The 14,475-nt window shown below is 34.5% G+C and overlaps 1 long non-coding RNA gene across 1 annotated transcript in view; it reads left to right on the top strand.

Annotated features, from left to right (window-relative positions):
* LOC106090570 (uncharacterized) overlaps positions 1 to 14,475 on the top strand; it is a 97,303-nt gene that overhangs the window by 71,532 nt on the left and 11,296 nt on the right. Inside the window, exon 3 of the long non-coding RNA XR_009398221.1 lies at positions 10,682 to 10,731. This is a non-coding gene — a long non-coding RNA (uncharacterized LOC106090570). The remainder of the gene's footprint in view (positions 1 to 10,681; positions 10,732 to 14,475) is intronic.

Genomic DNA, 14,475 nt, shown 5'->3' with positions numbered 1-14,475 from the left:
TAAGAATAAAATTTTGACAAAATTTTCTATAAGAATAAAATTTTGACAAAATTTTCTATAAGAATAAAATTTTGACAAAATTTTCTATAAGAATAAAATTTTGACAAAATTTTCTATAAGAATAAAATTTTGACAGAATTTTCTAGAAAAATAAAATTTTGACAAAATTTTCTAGAAAAATAAAATTTTGACAAAATTTTCTAGAAAAATAAAATTTTGACAAAATTTTCTAGAAAAATAAAATTTTGACAAAATTTTCTAGAAAAATAAAATTTTGACAAAATTTTCTATAAGAATAAAATTTTGACAAAATTTTCTATAAAAATAAAATTTTGATAAAATTTTCTATAAAAATAAAATTTTGACCAAATTTTCTATAAAAATAAAATTTTGACAAAATTTTCTATAAGAATAAAATTTTGACAAAATTTTCTATAAGAATAAAATTTTGACAAAATTTTCTATAAGAATAAAATTTTGACAAAATTTTCTATAAGAATAAAATTTTGACAAAATTTTCTATAAGAATAAAATTTTGACAAAATTTTCTATAAGAATAAAATTTTGACAAAATTTTCTATAAGAATAAAATTTTGACAAAATTTTCTATAAGAATAAAATTTTGACAAAATTTTCTATAAGAATAAAATTTTGACGAAATTTTCTATAAAAATAAAATTTTGCCAACATTTTCTATAAAAATAAAATTTTGACAAAATTTTCTATAAAAATAAAATTTTGACAAAATTTTGTATAAGAATAAAATTTTGACGAAATTTTCTATAAGAATAAAATTTTGACAAAATTTTCTATAAGAATAAAATTTTGACAAAATTTTCTATAAGAATAAAATTTTGACAAAATTTTCTATAAGAATAAAATTTTGACAAAATTTTCTATAAGAATAAAATTTTGACAAAATTTTCTATAAGAATAAAATTTTGACAAAATTTTCTATAAGAATAAAATTTTGACAAAATTTTCTATAAGAATAAAATTTTGACAAAATTTTCTATAAGAATAAAATTTTGACAAAATTTTCTATAAGAATAAAATTTTGACAAAATTTTCTATAAGAATAAAATTTTGACAAAATTTTCTATAAGAATAAAATTTTGACAAAATTTTCTATAAAAATAAAATTTTGACAAAATGTTCTATAAAAATAAAATTTTAACAAAATTTTCTATAAAAATAAAATGTTGACAAAATTTTCTATAAGAATAAAATTTTGATAAAATTTTCTATATAAATAAAATTTTGATAACATTTTCTATATAAATAAAATTTTGATAATATTTCTATAAAATTAAAATTTTAACAAAATTTTCTATAAAAATTAAATTTTGAGAAAATTTGCTATACAAATTTTACCAAAATTTTCTATAAAAATAAAATTTGACAAAATTTTCTATAAAAAACAAAATTGACAACATTTTCTATAAAAATAATATTTTAACAAAATTTTCTATCAAAATAAAATTTTGACAAAATTTTCTATTAAAACAAAAAATTGACAAAATTACATCTAAATCGGACATTTTTACCGACCAGTTCAATGAGGCGCTCAAATGAAAAGTATTGGGGAGTAGAGCACGAAGTTGATACCTATTTTCGGGACCAATTTTCCCCACAAACAGCAATTATTTATTGACCATCATAATTTGGGGCTCAAGTAAAGGTATTTGGAAGTAGAATATGAATCTGATATCCAAATGTGGGACCATGTATTTGGGTCACCGCTCCTTCCCCAAGAGTACAAATTTACCGACCAAATGAAAACGACTTCATAAATCAGTAAAGATGGGATTCAGATAAAGGCATTTAAATTGTTTAAATGTTAGCCAAGCGATATACATACAAATACTATTTTCGCAGCTGGTATGCAAATGCAAATGTTGTCCATGAACATTCCACTAAGGAGCAAACTTCTGACATATCAATGAGTGCTGTCCGATTCAAGTTTAAGCTCAATGATAAGGGGCCTCCTTTTTATAGCCGAGTCCAAACGGCGTGCCGCAGTGCGAGAGAAGTTTTACATGGCATAGTACCTCACAAATGTTGCCAGCATTAGGAGGGGAAAACCACCGCTGAAAATTTTTTTCTGATGGTCTCGCCAGGATTCGAACCCAGGCGTTCAGCGTCATAGGCGGACATGCTAACCTCTGCGCTACGGTGGCCTCCAGCATGGTATTTCATTTAAAATAAAAATCCTTAATATAAAGGAAATAATTTTGAACTAAAGGAAATGTTGATCCATTGTTCAACTTTTTAAGGAAACAAGGAAATTTTTGATGTCCCACCACCATAACAACCCCCAAATAGGACGTGTTTGCTCACCAAGACAATTCGGGTCTTCAAGACAGTGGAGCTTGATAATCGTAGTTTTTAGGGCCCATACTTCCATTCGCTGGCTTTTGCAATAAGGGATTTAAATGAATGGTATTTGAGATTAGAAAACGAATTTGACATCCAATTTCGAGACCAATGGCAATTTGGGGCTCAAATAAATTATATATAGATATATGAAAATAGAGCATGTGGCTGATATATTTTCAGGGCTTAGTGTTTGAGGGACCACCAAACTCCCCAAAACACCCCTAAATCGGGCATATTTACCGACCATGTCAATGTGGGACTTAAATGAAAGGTATTGGGGGACAGAGCAAGAATCGATACCCACTTTCGGGACCAATTTTCTGAGGGTCTATCCCTTTCCCAAAATACCCCACAAACAGCAATTTTTTAGTGACCATCGCAATATGGGGCTCAAACAAAGGTATTTGGGAGTAGAATACGAATTTGATATCCAAATGTAGGACCATGTATTTAGGGCATCACCCCTTCCCCAAAATATTCCCCAAAGGGTAAAAGTTTTCGACCATGCCAATATGTGGCTCAAATGAAAGGTATTTGAGATTAAAAAACGAATTTGGGGTCATGTGTTTGGCGGATGTCTCATCCTGTAAACTACGCTTAAACCAATGATAATATGGGTTTTAAATAGATGGTATTTGAGAGAAGAATACGATGCTGGTATTTTTTTCAAGGCCAAGTGTCCGGAGGACCACCTCACCCCGAAAATACCCCTAAATCAAACATCATGGATCATCAAGAATGGAGTACACCTTACATCCAAACCTCAATTCGTAGACCAATAAAGATCATATGGGATTCAGATACAGGCACTTATATTGTTAAACTGTTAGTCAAGCGATATACTATTTTCGTAGCATCTCAAACTACTATTCAACTTCAAAAACTCCATTGACAATTTAAATTCACTTTCCTTAACGTTTAAACCAATTTTCACTTTCTTAGCATTTAGCAAAGGTCATGCAGAGAAAACATTATTTTCACTGTTGGCACCCTTCATAAAGTCTTAATCTTTCATATATTTAAAGCCTCCTTACCATTGCCTGGGATCAGAGCTTGTGGTCAGAGCAAGAGGACATGTGCTAAAAACAAAACACATTAAAAAAGAGTTTGGCATGTGTTAAGCGACCACTTTTTATGATCATTTTATAATGGCCATATGAAATGAAGACGCCTACCAACAACATGCAACAATTGGCCAACACACACACACACACACAATTCAATGTACTTTAAATAGATTCCCAAACAAATTGTGGTGATTTGCAAGCAAAATGGATAATGTTTCAAAAGCCATTTTCCGAAATTATCCAGCGCACATTGTATTTAAATTTGTTTTATGTTTATGATTATGATTAAATTGCGTGTTAAATTTACGAATTAAATAAGAAACGCTTGAACGCTGGCCCATTCACCAAATACCAGCAGATTATGTAAAGCACCTTTTGCTGCTCTTTAAATTTGTTTGTTTGCATGTTAGCCATCACATCATGTCCAATAAGGGAGGGTGGTTGGTTTGAGTTTCCCGCTTTGCTGTTGCAATGCCAAAAATTTCTTGCGTTATTTCTTCAATTTTCATATTTTCCTAATGCCAAAGTAATTAAAACATGATTCCAAAACAAATTGCTAACAAATTTCCTCAAGCTAGAGTAGAAAAAAAATGAAAATTGAAAATTTTATGAAAATGTCACTCAACACAACAAGCCACCAGAAATGGAGCATTATACAGCAGTGGGCCATCAAATGGAATAGTCCCCTGCTGCTGGGCCCTCTCTCTCTATGGCTATTTTGCAACTCTTCAAGTGAAACTTATGCAAAGAAACTGGTACTTGCCACAAAGTTGATATAATAATTATATCATGATTTTTGTCTGGAATCCAACCAAGATGCAAGTTTTTGTCTAATCACTGTGCTCATGTAATGATGTAATGGTTAACTATGTTAGTATTACAAACTAAAAAATGAAGAAAATTATAAAATATGTGATCATTTAAGGTGATCTAATGAATGGGAAGCCAAATATACACAGGAATAAAAAAAAAATTGTTGGGTTTATTAACAGTTTAACAAAATACACTTTGTTTTGAAAATAAACCTTTAAACTCCACTACTCATGGATGGCTTTTGACCTAGTCTTGTTCCATTTCGAATTCTTTTTCATAACATTAATTAGAACATCCGGTTGCCATTATAACCAAAAACAGAAATAAAACCATTTTTCAAGCTTAACTTCATTTATATCACTTCATTTTTCAAAACTTAACTCGATTGCGTTTCTTGAATAACTGACCTTAGTCATACCTACTACGATGAGTGTTGAAATAAAGGTGGCTTAAGCAATTATTCATTCAATTCTCACACCCCCACAGAATTCTGAATATTGATTACAAAATTTTTCAAAAAACAAAAAAAAAACGTGTGGTTGTGTTTTTTTTTATCATGGCTTCACTTTCGTTTTCGTTTAAAACCCCTTGACAAAAAAAAAAAAAATTCTCCTTTAAACGCATAACACCACACCATAACAAACATTATTTAGAGCTCTTCAGGTATTCGTAGAGAATTGCTGAAAGTGAAATTATTAGCATACCCAAGTTGATACACCGCTTGAATTCTTAAGAGCCCGAACCCCCGTTAAGAGCCAGTTATAGTTTCGATTTGTGCGATGAAAGCCAATTGATTTCGCATGAACACAATAAAATTACACCAAAATTGGTATTTATTGAAAACATTTAGGTGACAAATGGCCTTAAGCTAGGTGATATTAAAAAGTGAAAAGTCTCTAAAGAAAATAAAACCAAAATGGATTGTCCCCCCACAAAGACATGCAGAGTGTTTTTTTTCTATCATCCGGCAAAACCCTTTAATTAAAATTCTGCTCAGCAAAAACAGTTTCACCTAGCAAACAGCTAAGCTTAGACTGCAAACTAAACCTGCCTCTCATCTCTCTGCTCAGTCCCATAGCTCTTGGTCTATCTGTCAATGACAAATGGAAACTTTGGTGTAGTACGTGCGTGCGTTTTTTTTTCCTACTTGTTGCACCAAAAGTGAGTAAGCATTGCTGCGCATGCTCCTTTTACTTTGCTTTTACCCACAACAAAAAACATCGCTAATCATATTCAAGAGAAGAAAGTTTCTTTTGAATTTTGTCGGCTATAAAAGTTGAATGACTTAAAACTGTAATGTTGGATTACTAACCACGGTCAATGTGTCTACCAAATGAATTTGCCAATTATATGGTCATTGAAGCAGGCGTACTCGTACACACAGCCACCCTCGCTCGCTACCCCTCTCACTGTCTCATAATAGCGGATTTGTATGCTAAAAAAGGAGGCATTTCTAAAGCCATCGCTTTCATATGGTCATTAATGACTTGGCAGCAAAGCTATACACCCAGATAAGCCATCATTAGCACCATCTGCAGTGTTATAAACTGCGAACTAAGCGTAGGGAGCACAGTGGTTTCAACTTTACCAAAAAAAAAAAAAACAAATAAAAGCGTGCTAAGTTCGGCAGGGCTGGTAACCCACCACCATGGATTCTGTTAAAATATGGAAGCTATATCTGGTTATAGATCGATTTGGACCGTAGTTGGAACTTGGATTTGGAACTTAGTTGTTGGGAGTCATAACAGAACACTATGTGCAAAGTTGAGGCTTCCAGGCTCTCAAGAAGTCAAATCGGGAAATCGGTTTATATGAGAGCTATGTCAGGTTCTTAACCGATTTAGACTGTACTTGGCACAGTTGTTGGGAGCCATAACAGAACGCTATGTGCAAAATTTCAGCCAAATCGTACAAAAATTGCGGCTTGTAAGGGCTCAAGAGTCAAATCGGCAGATTGGTTTATATGGGAGCTATATCAGGTTCTTAACCGATTTAGACTGTGCTTGGCACAGTTGTTGGGAGCCATAACAGAACGCTATGTGCAAAATTTCAGCCAAATCGGACAAAAACTGGGCTGGAGAAGTCAAATCGTGAGGTCGCTTGTAAGGTCTCAATAAGTCAAATCGGCAAATCAGTTTTTATCTATAGATATACCAGATTATGGACCGATTTGGACCTTACTTGGTACACTTGTTGGTAGTCATAACAGATCATATCATGCAAAATTTCAGCCAAATTGGACAAAAATTGCGGCTTGTAAGGGCTCAAGAAGTCACATCAGGAAATCGGTTTATATGGAAGCTATATCAGGTTCTTAACCGAGTTGGACTGTAGTTGGCACATTTGTTGGAAATCATAACAGAACACTAAGCAAAATTTCAGCCAAATCGGAAAAAATTGCGATTTCCAGGGGCTCAAAAAGTCAAATCGGGAGATAGATCTATATGGGAGCTGTATCATATTCTTGACCGATTTGGACCGTACTTAGCGCAGTTGTTTTGAGTCATAACTGAATACTATGTGCAAAATTTTAACAAAATCGGACAAAAATTGCGGCTTCCAGGGTCTCTGAATTGCTCTCTAAATTTCAGCCAAATTGGACAAAAATTGTGGCTTGTAAGGGCTCAAGAAGCCAAATCAGGAAATCGGTTTATATAAAAGCAATATCAGGTTCTTAACGAATTTCGACTGTACTTGGTAAATTTATTCAAAGTCATAACACTATACTATTGGTTGCCCAAAAAGTAATTGCGGATTTTTCATATAGTCGGCGTTGACAAATTTTCTCACAGCTTGTGACTCTGTAATTGCATTCTTTCTTCTGTCAGTTATAAGCTGTTACTTTTACCTTGCTTTAGAAAAAAAGTGTAAAAAAGTATATTTGATTAAAGTTCATTCTAAGTTTTATAAAAAATGCATTTACTTTCTTTTAAAAAATCCGCAATTACTTTTTGGGCAACCCAATATGTGCAAAATTTTTAGCTAAATCCGACAACAATTGCGGTTTCCAGGGTATCAAGAAGTCAAATCGGAAGATAGGTTTATATGGGAGCTAGTTAGCGCAGTTGTTATGAGTCATAACAGAACACTATTTGCAAAATGTCAGCCAAATCGAACAAAAATTTCGTCTTCCAGAGGCTCAAGAAGTCAAATCGGGAGATCGGTTTACATGGGTGCTATGTCTGGTTATATACCGATTGGACCGTATAAGGCGCAGTTGTTGCAAAATTTCAACCAAATCGCACAAAAATTGAGGCTTCCAGGTGCTCAAGAAATCTAATCGGGAGATCGATATGGCCCATTTGCAATCGCCTACATTAATATAAAATATCTGTGCAATATTTCAAGCGGCTAGCTCTACGCGTACGACCGCTTTCATGATTTAGACAGACGGACGGACGGGCTAGTTCGACTCAGAATGTTGAGACGATCAGGTATATATACACTTTACGTTGTCCCTGCTCAATATTTCGAGATGTTACAAACGGAATGAGTAGATTGCAATGCAAATTTTTGCCCATGAGCATTTCACTAAGGAACAGGAGCAAACTTCTCTTATATGAGTACAGTCCGATTCAAGTTTAAGCTCAGTGATAAGGGGCCTTCTTTTTATAGCCGAGTCCGAACGAAGTGCCACAGTGCGATAACTCTTTGGAGAAAAGTTTTACGTGGCAAATGTTGCCAACATTAGGAGGGGAAAACCACCGCTGAAAAAAAAATTTTTTCTGATGGTCTCGCCAGGATTCAAACCTAGGCGTTCAGCGTCATAGGCGGACATGATAATCTCTGCGCTACGGTAGGGTACTAATAAGTAGATTAGTACCCTATAATTATGGTTCCAGTTTTATTTTTAGCGAAAATCCATGCCATCGACAGCGAGAAACGTACGATTTCGCGCCACACTATGACGCGTGAGAACCTTTTTTTTCTGTCAGCCCACACGCAGGGGATGTCCCCTATGAATACAGTGCATTGCGTTGGCGAGAGGAAATTAGGAATTGGAGGGGGGAAAAGGAGGTAGTGCTTACATTGACTGTCCCCAATCAAAGCCATCGTTCTCCTCTGTACACGATCCAGTAGCTCCAGGGATGATTTTGAAGCTCCAACGCATACATCTGAGTTGTACTCCATTTTCGGCCTTATGAAAGTGGTGTAGATGTTAAGAAGATCAGACGGAGTGAAGTAATTGTTACACCGTTTAAGGAAGTCTAAACACTTGAATGCTTCTTTCGACACTTCGAATACATGTTTAGCCCAACGGACTTCACTTTGTGTTTGACCTATTTGGTTTCTCGTATGACAGCCATGTGGCCGTGTGAATCCTTCGATGTTGGAATGTGTTGAAGCTAATTATTGGGTTGCCGAAAAAGTAATTGCGGATTTTTTAAAAGAAAGTAAATGAATTTTTAATAAAACTTAGAATGCACTTTAATCAAATATACTTTTTTACACTTTTTTTCTAAAGCAAGCTAAAAGTAACAGCTGATAACTGACAGAAGAAAGAATGCAATTACAGAGTCACAAGCTGTGAAAAAATTTGTCAACGCCGACTATATGAAAAATCCGCAATTACTTTTTGGGCAACCCAAAAACTAATTGTTCTTCCCCGAGGCGAAGTCTATTAGCCTCAATCCATAATCGAAAGTTTCTTTGTATCGGCTAAATTTTTCGGCTCATGGGCTAAATATATTTTTCTTCCCTATTTTTGCATTAAAATCTTCCAGAACGATTTAAACATCATAGACGGGACAGTCGTCATATTTTTTTTCTAGGCGCTCGTAGAAAATATCCTTGGTCTATTCGTCCTTGTCATCCGTCATGGCATGGGCGCAGATGTTGAAGAATTTGGCCTTCAACATCAACACAGATTTGTCTGAAATTTTGCTCGATGACTTCTGCTTTGCCCTCTGACATCTACACTAAGTTTGGTCTATATCGGTCCATAACCTGATGTAGCTCCTATATAATCGGATCTCTCCATTAGACATCTTGAGCAGTTCTTAACCAAATATTGCGTTGCCCAAAAAGTAATTGCGGATTTTTCATATAGTCGGCGTTGACAAATTTTTTCACAGCTTGTGACTCTGTAATTGCATTCTTTCTTCTGTCAGATATCAGCCGTTACTTTTAGCTTGCTTTAGAAAAAAAATGTAAAAAAAGTATATTTGATTAAAGTTCATTCTAAGTTTTATTAAAAATGCATTTACTTTCTTTTAAAAAATCCGCAATTACTTTTTGGGCAACCCAATATATAAAAAAAAATTCCATGGGCATTGCTTTATTCCATTATCCTTATTTTGTTTCTGTTTATAAAGAGTAACCCTAAGGGTATGAAAGATTCGGTCCGGACGCCCTAAACGCGTTTTTACTTCTTATTACCCATTAGTTAGTGTTTGAAACCACTGTTATTTGAAAATTGTTCAATTTATTGTTGCCACAAGTAGTGGCATCATTGCTATGCTTAACATGTTATTGTTATTTTTAATTTTTGTTCATGTTAATTTCTCGTTTGATTGTTTATTTATGTTTTCATTTATTTTTCCCTACTTGCTGTAGTCATTCGAAATTACAGACAAAGATTCAGAGGGAGATTGCATAGAAACCTTCAAGGCGAGAGGGAGTAAATATTTGCCCCAAAGTTGACTTGTTTTCCCAACGAAAAAAAAAGAAATGCTTTCTTTTCAAAACTCACCAACTACATTTGAGATGCATGTCGAGTAGGGAAGGACGGACAGACAAACAAATAGACAAAAAAACATAATATGGCTCTTAGTGTGAATCTTTTTGAAATGCGTCTGACTTTGGTGCAGTTTCTAAAGAGACTTTTACCGACTGGCAATGCCAATGTTGTTTGTCACTGCTCATACATATATGAGCATTCAAGTGTCTGACTATGGGTTTGTATGAAAACTTTGACTTTTCTTGGCCATGATGATGATGAGCTTTGCCTCTGTTGTTCTCTTGTTGTCGTTGTTGTTGTTGGTTTGGCCTTATACAATTTGATTTATAACATTTCTCTAAATGTATGGCTGATGGATGTCGGTTTTGGTGTGCGGAAATCTAGATTTCTTTCTGCAATAACCTTAGTGTTGTTGTTGCTGTTGCTGTTTTCACAGACATATGTCAATGACTGACAGAGCTCATGTTGCAAATGAATATTTATGTCTAAAATAGCAAAACCCACAACTATGTATGTGGGCTACTGTCAGAGCTCTTGTTGAGATACATGGTTAACATGCACCAAAAAAAGTTGTAAAAAAAGAGAAATGTAGGCTTCTTAAGGTGGAAGCGAAGAAATTTCCTTTTGCTTGGAGAATTTCTCCGTTTGTTTATATATTTAGCAGTCGTGCTGCTTATTGTTTTTGGTTCGTTTTTTTGAGAGTAAAAGTAATTAACGCCTTTTTTTTTTGGTTTTATTGCAGCATCTCAAAATTTAAGGCGTTCCCCCATTAACGCATTGGAGAAATAGCAGGTGTGTATAATTATTTAGATTTTTTTTTGAAATTACTAACAAATACGCTACAGAAAGTATAGAAGACATATTAGTAAAAATAATAAAAAAAGACCTAAATGTTAAGCTGGGATATCTTTTATTATATAAGGGAAAAAAGGTAGCAAATGGTTTTCCCTCCCAAAACAAAAACAAGTAACAGCGTGCTAATTTCGGTCGGGCCGAATCTTGGGAACCCACCACTATGGATTCTGCTAAAATATAGGAGCTATATCTGGTTATAGACCGATTTGGACCGTACTTTGCACAGTTGTTGAGAGTCATAACAGAACACTATGTGAAAAATTACAACCAAATCGGCCAAAAATTGCGGCTTCCAGGGGCTCAAGAAGTCAAATTGGGAGATCGGTTTATATGGGAGCTATATCAGGTTATAGACCGATTTAGACCGTACTTGGCGCAGCTGTTGGAAGTCATAACAGAACATTACATGCAAAATTTCAGCCAAATGGGACAAAAATTGCGGCTTCCAGAGGCTGAAGAAGTCAAATTGGGAGATCGGTTTATATGGGAGCTATATCAGGTTATAGACCGATTTAGACCGTACTTGGCGCAGCTGTTGGAAGTCATAACAGAACATTACATGTAAAATTTCACCCAAATCCGGCAAAAATTGCGGTTCTTAGGAGCTCAAGAAGTCAAATCGGGAGATCGGTTTATATGGGAGCTATATCAGGTTATAGACCGATTTGGACCGTACTTGGCACAGTTGTTGAGAGTCATAACAGAGCACTATGTGAAAATGTTCAGCCAAATCGGATAAAAATTGAGGCTTCCAGGGGCTTAAGAAGTCAAGTCGGGAGATCGGTTTATATGGGAGCTATATCAGGTTATAGACCGATTTAGACCGTACTTGGTGCAGCTGTTGGAAGTCATAACAGAACATTACATTTCAGCCAAATCCGGCAAAAATTGCGGATCTTAGGAGCTCAAGAAGTCAAATCGGGAGATCGGTTTATATGGGAGCTATATCAGGTTACAGACCGATTTAGACCGTACTTGGTGCTGCTGTTGGAAGTCATAACAGAACATTACATGCAAAATTTCAGCCAAATCAGGCAAAAATTGCGGCTCTTAGGGATTCAAGAAGTCAAGTCGGGAGATCGGTTTATATGGGAGCTATATCAGGTTACAGACCGATTTAGACCGTACTTGCTGCAGCTGTTGGAAGTCATAACAGAACATTACATGCAAAATTTCAACCAAATCAGGCAAAAATTGCGGCTCTTAGGGACTCAAGAAGTCAAGTCGGGAGATCGGTTTATATGGGAGCTATATCAGGTTATAGACCGATTTAGACCGAACTGGGCGCAGTTGTTGGAAGAATGTGAAAAATTTCAACCAAATCGGTCGAAAATTGCGGCTTCCAGGGGCTCAAGAAGTCAAATTGGGAGATCGGTTTATATGGGAGCTATGCCCAAATCTGAACGGATATGCCCCATTTGCAATCCCCTAACGACCAACATCTATATTAAGTATCTGTGCAAAATTTCAAGCGGCTAGCTTTACGCGTTCGACCGCTATCGTGATTTCGACAGAAGGACAGACAGACGGACGGGCATGGCTAGATGGAATCAGAATATCGGGATGATCCAGAATGTATATATACCTTATGGGGTCGCAGATCAAATGCAAATTTTGCCCATGAACATTCCACTAAGAAAAAAAAAATTTTTTTTTCTGATGGTCTCGCCAGGATTCGAACCCAGGCGTTCAGCGTCATAGGCGGACATGCTAACCTCTGCGCTACGGTGGCCTCGCAGATCAATATTTCGATTAGTATACCCCATCCTATGGTGGTGGGTATAAAAAAAATTTTTTGATCGTCAGAATTTGAAAATGATTTTAAGGCAAAGAAAACATACTTCAAAATTAAGATTTTATTTAAGTGGCTAAGCTCAAAGGACATAAACTTTTATTTAAAATATAAATACTAAAGAACGATTGTAATTGTTGGGCTTGTCATTTCCCTCTTTATTAAAAGACTTTATCTTCAGTAATAAGACGCAAAGTATAACTTATACTTTTAAGTATATTTTCTTGGAACTGTATTCGTTCTGCATCATCTGTGTCTCTACGACCATGTTGTAAATTAGCATACTAAACTTAAATTGATGTTACTAACACAGATAAAGTTTTCACAACCTTTTGAAGACCTCAATTGCTTCTAATCAACCATTATGTTATTGCTATTACAAACTTAATCTTTCTTCTATCACAGATGGCAAGACTTAACATATTTTTTTAAGTCTACCATTGCCAGTTGTAATACCTTCCCTAGTGGTCAATATGATGGACAACATATATTACAAAGTTTTACGTTTCATTATTATCATAAATGTTCATCGCCAAAAATTTAAAGAAAAAATAAAAAAAAACTTATGATTAATGATGTAGGATGTATTTTTCTTCTTTCTTAAGAAAACAGGATTTATTAATGCGTCGGCGCATATGCATATGCTTACATCTGATGGGATAATGCCAAAGAGACTTGCGCAAGATTTTGATAACGTTTAATGACAACTTGTTTGTGCATTCAGGCATATGGAGAAATATTCAAATAAAATAAAACGATGCTTAGATGATAATCGATTAAGACATAAAGTTGCAACTGTCATAGATGTATCCAGAAAAAAATGCAATATTAATGATTTAAATGTAAGAAATATCTTCAGAAAATTAAATTGTTCAAAGTGAGGAAAAAAAATAGATGGTAGAAAGTGTTCAATGTTTATACACAGCATTTAATTAAATTTTAATATTTATTAAAATATCGACTTACCTTCGTTTTTCTGATGGATTTTTAGAGCTGCAGCTTGTTTTTCAGTTGTTATTAAAGTTTGCCTAAAAGAAAAACAAAAAACAAAAAAAATATAGAAGAAACCAGGAAAAGTATAGAAGAAATTAGGAAATGCAAAAGTCAGGTGGTGCCGACTGTATAATACCCTACCTGCCTATAAGTACAAAGTGGGAGCTATAACTAATTCTGTACCGATTTTGACGAACCTCGGCGGATGTTTTCAGATGGTTATTAAACAATTGGTATTATATTTTGAGCAAATAAGGTCAAACTGTATATATGTATATGTATATATGGCAGATATATCTGAAACTGAATCGATGTCCATAAAATTCACAAGTAATTTTAAAAGTCATAAGAAAATCCTTCCTTTCAAATTTTGAGAGATTCGCTTACCAATTGATCACTTTATTGAAATATTTCTCAAAATCGGACTAACATACATATGGGAGCTATATCTTAATCTGAACCGATTTTGAGCAAGCATCTCAGATAGTGTGGTAGTCATCGAGGAATGCGTTGTGCAAAATGTTGGTAGGATTGGTTAACAACTACGCTTGCAGAGGTTCTAGAAATGAAAATCGGTCGATATACATATAAGGCAGCTAAATCTAAATCTGAACTGATTTCTATGAAATCCATCAGTAATATAAAGAGTCCTAAAAAAACCTTCCTGCCGAATTTCAACAGAATCGGTTAACAAATGAGCGCTTTATTGCCATATTTCTCAAAATCTGACCAACATATATTTGGGAGCTATATCTAAATCTGAACCGATTTCAACCAAACTTCTTAGATATTGTGGTAGTCGTTGAAAATTTTGACAAGATTGGTCAATAAATGCTCTTACAGTATCTCTATGAGTGAAAATCGGGCGATACATATATGTCAGCTATATCTAAATC

This window comes from Stomoxys calcitrans, chromosome 4 (genome assembly GCF_963082655.1).
Source record: "Stomoxys calcitrans chromosome 4, idStoCalc2.1, whole genome shotgun sequence".
In the NCBI taxonomy this organism is placed as follows: Eukaryota; Metazoa; Arthropoda; class Insecta; order Diptera; family Muscidae; genus Stomoxys; species Stomoxys calcitrans.
Note: the sequence above shows the minus strand (reverse complement) of the source record. Positions and strands in the feature narration are given on the sequence as shown.